Genomic DNA, 18157 nt, shown 5'->3' with positions numbered 1-18157 from the left:
GGTTAAGCTTGACGAGCCTAGCATGTGCAGACATGGCCTCGGAACACATGAGACCGAAAGGTCGAGCATGAACCGTATAGTTGATATGATTAGCATAGAGATGCTTACCACTGAAACTATTCTCGACTCACGTGATGATCGGACTTGAGATAGTGGATTTGGATCATGTACCACTCAAATGACTAGAGAGATGTACTTTTTGAGTGGGAGTTCTTAAGTAATATGATTAATTGAACTAATTGTCATGAACATAGTCTAATGGTCTTTGCGAATTACGATGTAGCTTGCGTTGTAGCTCTACTGTTTTTATATGTTCCTAGAGAAAATTTAGTTGAAAGTTGATAGTAGCAAACTTTGAAGAGTATTGTCCTCATTGATGCGCAGAAGGCTTATGTCCTTAATGCACCACTCGGTGTGCTGCACCTCGAGCGTCGTCTGTGGATGATGTGAACATCCGACATACACGTTTCTGATGACTACACGATAGTTCAGTGCAAAATACTTAATGGCTTAGAAGCAAGGCACCGAAGACATTTTGAAACGTCACGGAACATAAGTGATGTTCTAAAGAGATGAAATTTTGATTTCATGCTCGTGCCCTTGTTGAGAGGTACGAGACCTCCGACAAGATTCTTTGTCCACAAAGTAAAGGAGAAAAGCTCAATCGTTGAGCGTGTGCTCAGATTGTCTGAGTACGACAATCACTTGAATCAAGTGAGAGTTAATCTTCCAGATGAGATAGTGATGGTTCTCCAAAGTCACTGCCACCAAGCTGTGAGAGCTTCGTGATGAACTATAACATATCAAGGATAGATACAATGATCCTTGAGCGATTCGCGATGTTTGACACTGCAAAAGTAGAAATCAAGAAGGAGCATCAATAGTTGATGGTTTGTAAAACCACTAAGTTTCTAGAAAGGCAAGGGCTAGAAGGGATACTTCGTGAAACGGCAAAACAGTTGCTGCACTAATGAAGAGACCCAAGATTAAACCCAAACCCGAGACTAAGTGCTTCTGTAATGAGGGGAACAGTCACTGAGGCGGAGCAACTCTAAATACTTGGTAGATAAGAAGGCTGGCAAAAGTCGAAAGAAGTATATTTGATATACATGATGTTGATGTGTACTTTACTAGTACTCCTAGTAGCATGAGGGTATTGGATACCGGTTCGGTTGCTAAGTGATTAGTAACACGAAATGAAAGCTACGGCATAAACGGAGACTAGCTAAAGGCGAGGTGACGATACGTGTTGGAAGTGTTTCCAAGGTTGATATGATCAAACATCGCACGCTCCCTCTACCATCGGGATTGGTGTTAAACCTAAATAATTGTTATTTGGTGCTTGCGTTAAGCATGAACATGATTGGATTGTGTTTATTGCAATACGATTATTCATTTAAAGAGAATAATGGTTACTCTATTTTCTTGAATAATCACCTTCAATGGTTTATTGAATCTCGATCGTAGTGTTACACATGTTCATGATATTGGTGCCAAAAGATACGAGGTAATGATGATAGTACCACTTACTTGTCGCACTGCCGCTTGAGTCATGTTGGTATAAATTGCATGAAGAGGCTCCATGCTGATGGATCTTTATACTCACTTGATTTTGAATCACTAGTGACATGCAAATCATACCACATGAGCAAGGCCTTGTTTTCATTGAGATGAAATAAGATAGTAACTTGTTGGAAGTGATACATTTTGATGTATGCAGTCCAATGGGTGCTGAGGCACGCAGTGGATATCATTATGTTCTTACTTCAATGACGATTTGAGTAGATACAAGAGTATTTGCTTAATGAATCACAAGTCTGAAATATTGAAAAGTTCAATTCTGTTTCGGAGTGAAGTTCGTCGTAACAAGAGGATAAACTATCTACGATACGATCATAGAAATGAATATCTGAGTTACGAGTTTTGGTACGCAGTTAAGACAATGTGAAAATTGTTTCGCAGTTCATGCCACCTAGAACATCATAGTGTGATGATGTGTCTGAACGTCATAGCCACACACTATTTGGTATGGTGCATGCTATGATGTCTCTTATCGAATTACCACTATCGTTTATGGGTTAAGCATTAGAGACAACCGCATTCACTTTAAATAGGGCACCGCGTATTTCCGTTGAGATGACACAGTATAGACTGAGGTTTAGAGAAATCTAAACTGTTGTTTCTTGAAAGTTTGGGGTTTCGACACTTATGTGAAAAAGTTTCAGTCTGATAAGCTCGAACCCAAAGCGGATAAATGCATCTTCATAGGATATCCAAAACAGTTGGGTACATCTCCTATCTCAGATCCGAAAGGAAACTGTTTGTTTCTAGAAATGGATCCTTTCTCGAGGAAAGGTTTCTCTCGAAAGAATTGAGTGGGAGGGTGGTAGAACTTGATGAGGTTATTGAACCATCACTTCGACCAGTGTGTAGCAGGGCGCAGGAAGTTGTTCCTGTGGCGCCTACACCAATTGAAGTGAAAGCTGATGATGGTGATCATCGATCATCGGATCAAGTTACTACAAGCCTCGTAGGTTGACAAGGTCGCGTACTACTACAGAGTGGTACGGTAACCCTGTCTTGGAGGTCATGTTGTTGAGCAACAGTGAACCTACGAGTTATGGAGAAAGCAATGGTGGGCCCAGATTCCGACAAATGGCTGGAAGCCATGAAATCCGAGAGAGGATCCATGTATGAAAACAAAGTGTAGACTTTGGAAGAACTACTTGATGGTCATAGGACTATTGAGTAAAGATGGATCTTTAAAAGGAAGACAGACGATGATAGTGATAAGTCACTGTTAAGAAAAGCTCGACTTGTCGCAAAGATGTTTCCGACAAGATCAAACAGTTGACTATGATGATACTTTCTCACTCGTAGCGATGCTAAAAGTATGTTAGAATTATGTTAGTAGTTGCTGCATTATTTATGAAATATTGCATGTAGGATGTCAAAACATTGTTTCCTCGACGGTTTCCTTGAGCAAACATTGTATGAGATACAACCATGAGGTTTTGTCGATCCTAAAGATACTAGCAAGTATGCAAGCTCCAGCGATCCTTAAATGGACTGGTGCAAGCATCTCGGAGTTGGAATATACACTTTGATGAGATGATCAAGGATTTTGGGTTCGTACAAGGTTTATGAGAAACTTGTATTTCCAAAGAAGTGAGTGGGAGCACTATAGAATTTCTCATAAGTATATGTGGTTGACATATTGTGGATCAGAAGTAATGTAGAATTTCTGTAAAGCATACAAGGTTGTTTGAAAGGAGTTTTCAAAGGAATACCTGGATTGAGCTACTTGAACGTTGAGCATCAAAGATCTATGGAGATAGATCGAAAGTGCTTAATGGAAGTTTCAACAAGATGCATGCCTTGACAAGTTTTGAAGGAGTTCAAAATAGATCAGCAAAGAAGGAGTTCAAAATAGATCAGCAAAGAAGGAGTTCTTGGTTGCGTTGTAAGGTGTGAATTTGAGTAAGACTCAAAACCCGAGCACGGCAGAATAAAGAGAATAGACGAAGGTCGTCTTCTATGCCTTAGTCGTAGACTCTAAAGTATGCCATGCTGAGTACCGCACCTGATGTGTGCCTTGCAGCAAGTCTGTTGAGAGGTACAGAGAGTGATTCATGATTGAATCACTAGCAGCGGTCAAAATTTATCCTTAGTAACTGATGGACTAAGGAATTTTTCTCGATTATGGAGGTGGTTAAAGAGTTCGTCGTAAAGGGTTACGTCGATGTAAGCTTTGACACTAATCCGAATAACTATGAGTAGTGAAACGGATTCGTATAGTAGAGTAGATATTTGGAGTATTTTCGAATAGCACATAGTAGCAGCATCTATAAGATGACATAAAGATTTGTAAAGAACACACGGATCTGAAAATTTCAGAACCGTTGACTAAAACCTCTCTCATGAGCAAGACGTGATCAGACCCCATGCCTATATGGGTGTTGGATTCGTTGGAATCACATGGTGATGTGAACTAGATTATTGACTCTAGTGCAAGTGGGAGACTGTTGGAAATATGCCCTAGAGGCAATAATAAATTAGTTATTATTATATTTCTTAGTTCATGATAATCGTTTATTATCCATGCTATAATTGTATTGAATGAAGACTTATATACATGAGTGGATACATAGACAAAACATTGTCCCTATCAAGCCTCTAGTTGGCTAGCCAGTTGATCAAAGATAGTCAGGGTCTTCTGATTATGAACAAGGTGTTGTTTCTTGATAACTGGATCACGTCATTAGGAGAATCACGTGATGGACTAGACCCAAACTAATAGACGTAGCATGTTTGATCGTGTCATTTTATTGCTACTGTTTTCTGCGTGTCAAGTATTTGTTCCTATGACCATGAGATCATATAACTCACTAACACCGGAGGAATACTTTGTGTGTATCAAACGTCGCAACGTAACTGGGTGACTATAAAGATGCTCTACGGGTATCTCCGAAGGTATTCGTTGAGTTAGTATGGATCGAGACTGGGATTTGTCACTCCGTGTGACGGAGAGGTATCTCGGGGCCCACTCGGTAATACAACATCACACACAAGCCCTGCAAGCAAATGTGACTTAGTGTAAGTTGCGGGATCTTGTATTACGGAATGAGTAAAGAGACTTGCCGGTAAACGAGATTGAAATAGGTATACGGATAGTGACGATCGAATCTCGGGCAAGTAACATACCGAAGGACAAAGGGAATGACATACGGGATTATATGAATCCTTGGCACTGAGGTTCAAACGAGAATATCTTCGTAGAATATGTAGGATCCAATATGGGCATCCAGGTCCCGCTATTGGATATTGACCGAGGTGTCTCTTGGGTCATGTCTACATAGTTCTCGAACCCGCAGGGTCTGCACACTTAAGGTTCGACGTTGTTTTAAGCGTATTTGAGTTATATGGTTGGTTACCGAATGTTGTTCGGAGTCCCAGATGAGATCATGGACGTCACGAGGGTTTCCGGAATGGTCCAGAAATGAAGATTGATATATAGGATGACCTCGATTGATGACCGGAAGGTTTTCGGAGTTACCGGGAATGTACCGGGAATGACGAATGGGCTCCGGGTGTTCACCGGGGGGCAACCCACCTCGGGGAAGCCCATAGGCCTTGGGAGTGGTGCACCAGCCCTTAGTAGGCTGGTGGGACAGCCCAAGAAGGCCCTATGCACCATAGGAAGAAAATCAAAGAGAAAAAGAAAAAAAAGGAGGAGGTGGGAAAGGGAAGAAGGACTCCACCTTCCAAACCAAGTTGGATTCGGTTTGGAAGGGGAGACCTTCCCCCCTTGGCTCGGTGGATCCCCTTGGGGCCTCTTGAGCCCCAAGGCAAGGCTCCCCCTCTTCCCCCTATATATACGGAGGTTTTCGGGCTGATTTGAGACAACTTTGCCACGGCAGCCCGACCACATATCTCCACGGTTTTACCTCTAGATCGCGTTTCTGCGGAGCTCGGGCGGAGCCCTGCTGAGACGAGATCATCACCAACCTCCGGAGCACCGTCATGCTGCCAGAGAACTCTTCTACCTCTCCGTCTCTCTTGCTGGATCAAGAAGGCCGAGATCATCGTCGAGCTGTACGTGTGCTGAACGCGGAGGTGTCGTCCGTTCGGCACTAGATCGTGGGACTGATCGCGGGACGGTTCGCGGGGCGGATCGAGGGACGTGAGGACGTTCCACTACATCAACCGCGTTCACTAACGCGCCTGCTGTACGATCTACAAGGGTACGTAGATCACACATCCCCTCTCGTAGATGGACATCACCATGATAGGTCTTCGTGCGCGTAGGAAAAATTTTGTTTCCCATGCGACGTTCACCAACACTTCGTCTGTCCACTCAAAAGTATCTGATTTCTTCATGACTCGGTACAGAGGAAGTGCCTTCTCGCCGAGTCGAGTGATAAACCTGCTCAAAGCCGCTAGGCAACCTGTGAGCCTTTGAACATCGTGTATTCTGACCGGCCGCTCCATTTGGACGATGGTCCCGATCTTTTAGGGGTTGACATCGATCCCTCGATCGGAAATGAAGAAACCGAGTAACTTTCCGCTGGGAACACCGAATGAACACTTGGCTGGGTTGAGCTTGATATCGTACCTACGAAGGTTGGCGAATGTTTCTGCCAAGTTAGTCAGCAGGTCGGAACATTTGCGTGACTTGACTACGATATCATCCATATACGCCTCCACATTCCGACCGATCTGGTCGAGGAGGCATTTTTGGATCATGCGCATAAAGGTTGCTCCTGCATTCTTAAAACCAAATGGCATAGTGATGTAGCACAAGCACCCGAATGGGGTGATGAAGGCTGTTTTTAATTCATCGGGGCCATACATACGGATCTGATGATAGCCCGAGTAGGCATCAAGAAATGACAAACGCTCGCAACCCGCAGTCGAATCGACAATTTGATCGATGCGGGGGAGCGGAAAATGGTCTTTCGGGCAGACCTTATTGAGATGCTTGAAGTCGATGCACATTCGGAGCGACTTGTCTTTCTTGGGTACCATGACAACATTGGCGAGCCACTCGGAGTGGTGTACCTCGCGAATGAAGTTGGCTGTCAAAAGCTTGGCCACCTCTTCTCCGATTGCCTTCCTCTTGTGGTCGGCGGACCGACACAGGCGTTCTCGGACAGGCCGAGCGACGGGATCCACATGCAGTCGGTGCTCAGCCAACTCCCTGGGTACACCTGGCATGTCAGAGGACTTCCATGCGAAGATGTCCCAGTTCTCACATAGGAATTGGATGAGCTCGGTTTCCTATTTAGGATCGAGGGTGGTGGAGATGTTCGTCGGGGCAGCGATGTCGTCCGTCGGGTGGATGCTGACCTTCTTCGTCTCTCCCGCCGACTGGAATGCGGACTCCGAAGCTGGCTTCGTCGAATGCATCAAGTCAGCGGGGTCGACTGTTTTCTTGTACTCGTCAAGCTCGAGGACAGCCATCTGCTGATCGGCGATCCTTGATCCCTGCTGCAGACACTCCTTGGCCCGCTGTCGATTGCCCGTGATAGTGATCACACCTTTCGGGCCTGGCATCTTCAGGTTCAGGTACACGTAACATGGACGGGCCATGAAACGCGCATACGCCGGGCGGCCGAGAATCGCGTGGTACGCACTCTGGAATTCCACCACCTCGAACGTCAGCTTTTCCTTACGGAAGTTCTTGTCGGAGCCAAAGACGACGTCCAACGCGATCTGGCCGAGTGACTTGGCCTTTCGTCCAGGGACGACTCCATGGAACTGCATGCTGCTCTCGCTGAGTTTGGACATCGGAATGCCCATCCCCTTGAGAGTGTCGGCGTACATGATGTTCAAGCCACTGCCGCCGTCCATGAGGACTTTGCGCAGTCGGACTCCTTCCACCACCGGGTCGACGACCAGAGCCTGTCTCCCTGGGGTGGGTACATGTGCTGGATGATCCGACTGGTCAAAGGTGATTGCAGTCTGAGACCATTTGAGGAACGTGGGGTTGGTCGGCGTGGCCATGTTCACCTCCGTGTTCACCAGCTTCAATCGACTCTTGATCTCAACGTCAGCAAAAATCATCAGTGTTGCATGGACTTGGGGGAACGGATCCTCCATGTCCTCCTCATCCTGTTCATTGCCCTTTTCACTCGGTTGCCCTTCGCCGAAGCCCTGGATCAGGAGGCGACATTGCCGAGTGGTATGCTTCGGATATATGGCGTTGCCCTCTTCATCCATCTTCGTGTGAATCGGACATGGCTGGTCCAGGATGGGGTTATTGAACTGCTTCTTCTTGGGGGTGAATTGAGCCTTCCCCTTGCCTTTGAACTTGGCATTGGTAACAGCTGCGGCTTCTGCCTACAGAGTGGACGGAGCTTTCTGCTTCGGCTTCCGAGTGTTATTCGCATCTCCATCCGCGACTGCTTTGTGCTTGCCGCTACGGATGCGGTCCTCTTCTTCGCCATTTGCATAGCGTGCTGCTATCTCCATCATCTTGCTCATGGAGATGTCGCCTGTTCGACCAAACTTCAGGTACAAATCTCTGTACCGCACGCCTGCCTTGAAGGCGCAGACTGCTTGGTGCTCTGTGATGTTCTCCACCGTGTGGTAGAGGGTCGTCCAACGCTGAATGAAATCACGCAGGGGTTCATTCTGCTTCTGGACACAGTGTTGGAGCTCCACGAGGCCAGCAGGGCGCTTGCACGTCCCTTCGAAGGTCCTGATGAAGACTCGGGCGAGATCTGCCCAGCTGTAGATGCTTGAGGGAGCCAACTGGTTCAGCCACGCTCGTGCCGAGCCGTCGAGAATCAGAGGGAGGTGCTTCATGGCGACGTGGTCGTCCCCTCCTCCGATCTGGACTGCCACCCGGTAATCGTCCAACCACGTTTCCGGCTTGGATTCTCCTGTAAACTTGCTGATCCCCGTCGCCAATCGGAAGTTGGGAGGGATGTCAGCCGACCGGATGGCTCGACTGAAACACTCAGGACCAGAGACGATGGTCCTGCTTCCACTCGGACGGTCCATATCGCGACCATCGCGGTGGGCCCGGCCCCTGTCGACCCTCCTCTGAGCGATATGCCCTCTTGCGTCGGGCCTTGGATCGTATGTGTCACCGACTGAACTCCGATCATCATGATGTCGGGGCCCGTAGGGCCCACCCCGCGGAGGGGTGCGTGAACGGCGACGATCTTCGGGATTTATGGAACGGCTGCCTCCCCTGTGTCGCTGATGAGAACAAGGGCTGTGAACTGACCGATGCATGTTCGCATGAACAGAACTATTGTAGATCCTGTTGTGCGACTGGGAGACCGCCGAATTTTGCTGCTGCGCCGTGTGCAGCAGGGCGCGGATTTGCTCGATCTCCCTGCCAGCCTCTGAACCAGTCGGCTGAAGGGAATCGGCTATCTTGGCGGCGGCAGGCAGGTTGAGGATGGGTGTGCGGAACACCTCCACGTTGCTCCGCCGATTGTGCCGACTGGCAGGACGGCGGTGCTGACGGCGAGCGCCGGATGTTTCGCCGACCTCGTGCTCGTTCCGGCCAGATTGGTGGGGACTTTCATGGGAGTTGGCCATGTGCACTTCTGCTGCAGGTCCGCAACCCAAGTACTCGGAAGGAAACTCAGTCAGAACCGAGTCCGAGCGCTGGGACGGCGGGGCAACCACAACCGACTCTAGGACCGCCACTTGTGAAGACGTGTTCTGGCGCTCCTGGGCGTGTTGCACCCAATGAAGCAGCCGCGGACGACGGGACCGCTTGTTGCGGCGCGCGATGACGGCACAGGTCAACACTGGAGCCGATTGCTGGAGAAGAAGAATACCGCGGGCGCCGGCACGGAAGTGCGTAGCCCCGCGGCTGGGGAACACCTCGACGTCGAGAGGGGCATCCCGGAGCCATGCCGAATCGTCGACGATGAAGGAGAGAGCGCCGAAGAGGATCTCGTGACCCATGCTCAAATGTCCACCGAATGACATGATGAAAAGATGTAGTCGCAAACTCGCCGGAACTCGCTTAGACGCCTGCCCCAAGGTGGGTGCCAACTGTCGTGGGTATAAGCCTGACAGTAGATGTGTAGAGTACGAAAGGATGGGCAGAGCCTTAGCTACGACGAGGTTGTATGAGTTCAGGCCTCTCTACGGTGGAGGTAATAGCCCTACGTCTCAGTGCTCTTGGGAGCTTGTTGTCGAGTGGAATATGGATTACAGTGAATTGCTAACCCCTGCACCAGTGGGGAAAGGTGGCTGATATAGAGTGCGCTACCCTTCACAACGGTTCGGTGCACACGGGTGGAGTAGTGGCGAATAAATGCCTACATTACAGGTAACGTACGTCTTAAATGCTAATAAAAGCATAGGGAAACGTATGACCGTTTCCCTCCAGGGGGGTTACGATGCACAGAGTGGAATCCAGTCGGTTAGTTTGATATACTCCGAATGCTCATCTCCGACTGGATGGTGGAGGATTCGTTACCGACTGGATGATGGGGAGTCCTTAATTCAGTCGGAACTGATTAAGGGCCTTATCCCTTATGAAGGGTAGTCCTTGGGTAGGACTTATAGGGCAGGCCTATGACCCTACCCTAGGACTGTAACCCCATCAGCAGCCGATGCGAACAAGCATGGTGGTGGCTATATGTTTTGTCCATGTGTTGAATGTCGGAATGAGAAGGATTACACTTCCTCAAGAGTCATTCAGACCCACCTGCTTCGGTCCGGTTTTATGTCCGGCTATAATGTTTGGACCAAGCACGGAGAAAGAGGGGTTATGATGGAAGACGACGATGAAGAAGAAGAGAACGATGATGACAACTACCGATCTATGTTCCCTGAGTATGCTGATACCGCAATGGAAGACAATGAAGAAGAAGATCAGGATGAAGAACGGGAACCAGACGAGCCCGCTGATGATCTTGGCCGGGTCATTTCTGATGCACGGCGAGGTTGCGACACAGAAAAGGAGAGGTTGCAGTTCGAGCAGATGTTACAGGACCACAACAAATTGTTGTACCCAACTTGTGAAGATGGCCAGAAGAAGCTGGGTAGCACACTGGAATTGCTGAAGTTGAAGGCAGAGACCGGTCTGACTGACTCGTCATTCGAAAATTTGCTGGTACTGATGAAGAAGATGCTTCCAAGAAAGAACGAATTGCCCGCCAGCACGTACGAAGCAAAGAAGCTTGTCTGCCCTCTAGGATTAGACGTGCAGAAGATACATGCATGCCCTAATAACTGCATCCTCTACCGCGGTGAGAAGTACGAGAATATGGATAAATGCCCGGTATGCACTGCATTGCGGTATAAGATCAGAAAAAGATGACCCTGGTGATATTGAGGGCGAGCCACCCAGGAAGAGGGTTCCTGCCAAGGTGATGTGGTATGCTCCTATAATACCACGGTTGAAACGTCTGTTCAGAAATAAAGATCATGCGAAGTTGTTGCGATGGCACATAGAAGATCGTATGAAAGACGATAAGTTGAGGCACACCGTTGATGGTCGGCACTGGAGAAAAATCGAGAGAGAGTTCCCGAGATTTGCAGCTGACGCAAGGAACTTATGGTTAGGTCTGAGTACAGATGGCATGAATCCTTTTGGGGAGCAAAGTTGCAGTCACAGCACCTGGCCCGTTACTCTATGTATCTACAACCTTCCTCCTTGGTTGTGCATGAAGCGGAAGTTCATTATGATGCCAGTGCTTATCCAAGGTCCAAAGCAACTCGGCAACGATATTGATGTGTACCTAAGGCCATTAGTTGATGAACTTTTACAACTGTGGGCCGAACGAGGTGTATGTGTGTGCGACGAGCACAAACAAGAGGAATTTGACCTTCGAGCGTTGCTTTTCGTAACCATCAATGATTGGCCTGCTCTTATTAACATTTCAGGACAGTCAAACAAGGGATACAATGCATGCACGCACTGTTTGGATCAGACAAAAAGTATATATCTGGACAAATGTAGGAAGAATCTCTGCGTGAATACTCTAGGCTTCCTGGGCTTGTATGGGAAGTCAAAAGATACACCGGAAGCACGGGAGGACCAGGAACGTCATAAAGGAAGAGATGGCATGCATCCAGGGCAATTTCAAGGGCGTGCCAGCTACGCTCTTACTAAGGAAGAGAAGGAAATCTTCTTTGAAGTCCTTTTCAGTATCAAGGTCCCGACTGGCTTCTCGTCGAATATAAAGGGAATCGTAAATATGAAAGACGAAAAATTCCAAAACATAAAGTCTCATGACTGTCACGTGCTTATGACGCAATTGCTTCCGGTTGCATTGAGGGGAATTCTACTGGAAAATGTTCGCCTGGCAATTGTGAAGGTATGTGCATTCCTCAATGCAATTTCTCAGAAGGTAATCGATCGAGAAAGTCTATCAGGGTTACAGATTGATGTGGTCCAATGTCTGGTCAGCTTTGAGTTGTTGTTCCCGCCATCCTTCTTCAATATAATGACACACCTCCTAGTTCACCTAGTCGAAGAGATTAGAATTCTCGGTCCTGTGTTTCTACACAATATGTTCCCCTTCGAGAGGTTCATGGGAGTCTTAAAGAAATATGTTTGTAACCGTGCTCGGCCAGAAGGAAGCATCTCCAAGGGCTATGGAACAGAGGAGGTCATTGAGTATTGTGTGGACTTTCTTCCTGACCTTAGGCCGATTGTTGTTCCTGAATCTCGGTATGAGGGTAGGCTGACAGGAAAAGGCACAATAGGAAGGAAAGCAAAAGTATGTATATACGGGCATTCTTTCTCTCAAGCACACTACACAATTCTACACAATTCCACCGTGGTGGCTCCGTATATCGTGAGACACAAGAATATTCTACGCTCCGAAAACCCGGGGAAGGCTGACTCTTGGATTAAAGGGGAACACGAGAAGACTTTCGGTAGTTGGTTGCAGACACATCTCATGAATGACGACACCATTGGAGATCAGTTGTACTGTTTGGCCAGGCCACCATCTTCGACTATATGTAGTTTCCAAGGGTATGAGATAAATGGGAATACATTTTACACGGTTGCCCAAGATAAAAAGAGCACCAACCAAAATAGTGGTGTCCGCTTTGATGCAACAGACGAGAATGGGCACTGTTTGGAAACATATTACGGGTACATAGAGGAGATATGGGAACTTGACTATGGACCTACTTTTAAGATCCCTTTGTTTCGGTACAAATGGGTGAAGCTGACAGGAGGCGGGGTAGTTGTAGACCAAAAGTACGGCATGACAACAGTGGATCTCAACAATCTTGCGTACATGGATGAACCATTTGTCCTAGCCAATGATGTCGCTCTAGTTTTCTATGTGAAGGACATGTCTACAAAAACGAGAAAAAGAAATCAGCAAAAGAAGATATCGTCCGATGAGCCAAAACGCCACATAGTTCTTTCAGGGAAAAGAAACATCGTGGGAGTAGATGACAAGACAGACATGTCAGTAGATTATAATAAGTTTCATGAAATTCTGCCCTTCAAAGTGAAAACTGACCCAAGCATCCTACTGAATGATGAAGATTCTCCATGGATACGACCCAGAAGAAAACAGAAATAATATATAGGAATATTGGTGCAATAATGTAATAATGTCGTAGCCCTCTCAACTTTTTAACACATGCTATGTGGGTGAAATGATGATAGCATGCCAACTTTCAACATTTTCAGAGTTCATTTGTAGTGCTTTTCAATTTCAGGGTCAACTGGCACAAAAAAATAAGTAAATGCACAAAGAATACCAAATGAAGTCAGAAATTGTTGAAATTTTGTGATGTGCCTTTGAATGGTGCATATTGAACACACAAAAAGTATGGAGTTCAAATAAGTTCAAAAAATGAAATCCCTTTGTAAGAGATGAGTTCTCGTTCGAAACCCTGATACTTCGAGAGAGATTGTCCGTTTTGTACACGAAGTGCATCCAGTTTTTGTCGTAGCCCTCTCAACTTTTTAAAACATGCTATGTGGGTGAAATGATGATAGCATGCCAACTTTCAACATTTTCAGAGTTCATTTGTAGTGCTTTTCAATTTCAGGGTCAACTATCTCAAAAAAAATTAAGTAAATGCACGAAGAATACCAAATGAAGTCAGAAATTGTTGAAATTTTGTGATATGCCTTTGAATGGTGCATTTTGAACACACACAAAAGTATGGAGTTCAAATAAGTTCAAAAAATGAAATCCTTTGTAAGAGATGAGTTCTCGTTCGAAACCCTGATACTTCGAGAGAGATTGTCCGTTTTGTACACGAAGTGCATCTAGTTTTTGTCGTAGCCCTCTCAACTTTTTAACACATGCTATGTGGGTGAAATGATGATAGCATGCCAACTTTCAACATTTTCAGAGTTCATTTGTAGTGCTTTTCAATTTCAGGGTCAACTAGCTCAAAAAAATAAGTAAATGCACGAAGAATACCAAATGAAGTTAGAAATTGTTGAAATTTTGTGATGTGCCTTTGAATGGTGCATTTGAAACACACAAAAAGTATGGAGTTCAAATAAGTTCAAAAAAATGAAATCCCTTTGTAAGAGATGAGTTCTCGTTCGAAACCCTGATACTTCGAGAGAGACTGTCCGTTTTGTACACGAAGTGCATCCAGTTTTTGTCGTAGCCCTCTCAACTTTTTAACACATGATATGTGGGTGAAATTATGATAGCATTCCAACTTTCAACATTTTCAGAGTTCATTCGTAGTGCTTTTCAATTTCACGGTCAACTAGCTCAAAAAAAAATAAGTAAATGCACGAAGAATACCAAATGAAGTCAGAAATTGTTGAAATTTTGTGTGCCTTTGAATGGTGCATTTTGAACACACAAAAAGTATGGAGTTCAAAAAAATGAAATCCCTTTGTAAGAGATGAGTTCTCGTTCGAAACCCTGATACTTCGAGAGAGATTGTCCGTTTTGTACACGAAGTGCATCTAGTTTTTGTCGTAGCCCTCTCAACTTTTTAACACATGCTATGTGGGTGAAATGATGATAGCATGCCAACTTTCAACATTTTCAGAGTTCATTTGTAGTGCTTTTCAATTTCAGGGTCAACTAGCTCAAAAAAATAAGTAAATGCACGAAGAATACCAAATGAAGTTAGAAATTGTTGAAATTTTGTGATGTGCCTTTGAATGGTGCATTTGAAACACACAAAAAGTATGGAGTTCAAATAAGTTCAAAAAGAATTTTAATAAACATAGTTTTTAATTGAAAATAACAAAATAGTTAATAGTTTGGATAGTCAAAATAATTAATTTTGAAAATAGAAAATAGTTTTGAATTATTTATTCAATTTCAAACACTTTTCATTATCATAGTTTTGTCAAATTCTCAAATATGCAAAAAGAATTTGAATAAACATAGTTTTTAATTGAAAATAACAAAATAGTTAATAGTTTGAATAGTCAAAATAATTAACTTTGAAAATAGAAAATAGTTTTGAATTATTTATTCAATTTCAAACACTTTTCATTATCATAGTTTTGTCAAATTCTCAAATATGCAAAAAGAATTTTAATAAACATAGTTTTTAATTGAAAATAACAAAATAGTTAATAGTTTGGATAGTCAAAATAATATTTAGAATTAGGTTAGGGTTACAAGAAGAAGAAAGATGAACAAAAATAAGAAAATAAGATTAGGAAAAAGGAAAATAAGAAGAAGAGGAGAAGAAAAGAAGAAAAAGGAGAATATGAAGAGGAGGAGAGGAGAAGAAGAGGAAAAATAGAAGAAGAGGAGAAGTAGAAGAAGAGAAGTAGAAGAAGAGAAGTTGAAGAAGAAGCGGAGAAGAAAATAAGAAAGAAGAAGAAGAAGAAGAAGAAGACATTTCTACGTATATAGATGCTTAATTAGTGTTTCTTAGATTATTGCTTAATTTTTCTATTGTGTATGCTTAAGTGTTAATAGTTTATTTTACTATATATACAATTAGTTTATTTTTAGCAAGGAAAATAATAGAACTAGTTTAGTTTTTTAGTTCATTTTACGATGCCTATCCCGCATCCTCGTCGTCGACTCGGTGGAGGACACCTGCTTCATCAGAGGGGCCATGTCCGGGACTGGGCTCCGACCGGCTGGTATTGGGAGGTGCTACCTTCCGGGGGCGTAGGTTGGTGAGGAGCCAGCCCGTTGTTGACCCGATCCTTGTTTGGTGGCGGTCGCGTGGGCCAGTGACGGTGCCGAGGCTTCCGGATACCGCGGAGGTGATACGTCACCGTGTCAGCGAGGAGGATGAGCACGTCCGTCGCTACATGGTTGCGTTGGAGAGCAGGTTCGCGCATACCTGGCAGGTTCTTCAGGGATCTCACTGGAGCTATGATCCTGTGATGGTTCCTTCTCTTTGGGTGTCCACCGCCCGCGACGATACCCGTCGGGCGCTACGGTTCTAGCTGTATCAGTGATGCTATATGTATGATAGTATTCGAGGAGTATTAGTGATAATATTCGACGATGTACGGACAAAAGAGATGATGTAGTTTTGCTTATAATTGAATGCATGCTAATTTGAATACTACTTTATTTTACGATTTGGTTTTGCTTATTGAATGCTCAAATTGGAAAAGTACTCCTACTTTGAATACTATGTAGAAATCTAGGAGTCTCGGGTGGAGCGACGACCCGGGACTAAAGTTGTTTTGGAACGGAGTTCCTGATAGAATAATTCTTTTTTGGTACAAAGTTCAACAAAGTCCTTTGACACTAGACAATGTGACATATAGAAGGGTAGATGAGATCAGGAAAAATAGGATCATTTTCTACACATCTAGAATGTCGCCATTTTGTTAAATCCTTAAAGGTTAAGAGAATCCGTTAGACATATTTTAGAGTTTAGGTTCTAGCCAAGACCCGGGACTAAAGGTCCTCCTATATAAAACGACACTTCGAAGTTTCCAACCCCTTTTATATAGTTTGTTAGTTTATTAGTTAATCAAATGACCGTTTTTTGCAGAACTATGGATCCACATATCAGGAACCTCGAAGAGGAAGAACTTCTCGAAGATATAATCAAAGACGACCCCGACGTTGAACCAGCTGAATCTCCGTCGTCATATCTAAACCCCTCCGGATATGGAATGGAGGTCGACCGACACGAAGATGAAGCCGATGGGGCAGGAGATAGGTCCAATGACGGAGAAGGTGATAGCTCCACTCATGGAGAAGCCGGTGGAGAAATAATAAAGTCCGGCGAGGTATACATATGAAGTTCTACAATCACTTGTAATATGTGAAAAATATTGGAGATAGCTCTATATTGTATACATATACATTCATTTGATGAATGTTTCTCCCTCTTAGGCCTCCACATCGAGCAAAGCTACGAAACGAGGCCTGACTAGAAAGTTGGATGCACGGACGCATTACACCTTTGAGGTGATATTGCCTACGGGCGAACCCAAGCTTCCTAAGAATGTTGCTGACACATTCAAGAAGCAATGCGGAGTTTTCGTTAGGGATCACGTCCCGACCAGCGTTCGGGAGTGGAACAAGCGCAAAGGGGCAACCGATAGTGACTATGTCGCCGAAAGGTACAAAGATAATCTCTGGAATGATCTCATGTCACATTTCAACCTACCAGAATGTGAGAATGAAGACGCCGCAAAAAAACTGAGGGCCAAAGACAAGCAGTGGACTCTAAAGAAGATGGCCGAACTGTTCCGTAGCTGGAAGAAGAAGTTATGGAAAAACTATCTGAAGACAAAGAAAGTGCCAGTATTCGAGGGGTATCTAGCCAAGCAGGCGAATCACTGGAAGGCATTTCAAGAGTACAAGGAGTCAGAAGATTCCCAGGCATTATCAGAAAAGAACAAGAAAAATGCCGACAAGAAGAAATATCACCACAAGCTGGGGCCAGGGGGCTATGAGACTGCCATCCCAAAGTGGGATAAGAAAGAGCAAGATCTGCTAGCTAAAGGCATCATACCTGAACCACTCCGTGATGAGTGGGAATTGAGAGCAAGAAATTGGTTCCTTGCGCATGGTGGTTCGTACGATGAAGAATTAGGGGACCTCATCTGCAGTGACGATCTTAGGATACCCAGGGAGAATTGGAAAAAGATAGTGAAAGAAAATAAGGAGGGAAAAAGACAATTCACTGCAGATAGAGAGAAAGATTTGCTCACACTGGTCCTCGGCAATGACGAACATGGAGGACGAACGCGAGGCTTCGGTCCTTCTTACCCGTGGTGGCTTGGGTTTGCCAGAGACCAAGACACTTACAGAAGCCGAGCGAGAGCAAAGAAGCGACAGCAGGATGAGGAGAATGACAAGTTCAACCAGTTGCTTGCCAGGATTAACGAGCAACAGGAGCAGATTGATGAGCTTAGAGGAGTAGCGTGCCAGGAAGATCCTGCACTCGATATTACCGGCGCCCCATCTAAGCGGAAAAGCAGCGTGGCTGAATCTGAAGCCCCGCCCGACGATGCACGAAGAATGATAGAGGGCGGTCCCGGGTACCCCGTGGATGGAATCAAGGAGTCAACATCATGTGAACTCCATCAGAAATTCAAGAACATATCCATGAAGGTGGCCGTCGGACAAGCTTTACCTTCTGGCCCTCATGCACGCTGGCATGGCCGTGAGATTCCAGCTGGCTTTGCTAAAGTCTGGGTGGATGAAATCATGGCGGGGTTTCATGATATGGAGCTTGACATAGCTGGACCCGAAGATGAGAGGACACTCGGAGAAGTACTGGGTGGAGT

The sequence above is a fragment of the Hordeum vulgare genome, chromosome 5H (genome assembly GCF_904849725.1).
Source record: "Hordeum vulgare subsp. vulgare chromosome 5H, MorexV3_pseudomolecules_assembly, whole genome shotgun sequence".
In the NCBI taxonomy this organism is placed as follows: Eukaryota; Viridiplantae; Streptophyta; class Magnoliopsida; order Poales; family Poaceae; genus Hordeum; species Hordeum vulgare.
This window is presented reverse-complemented; position numbering follows the sequence as displayed.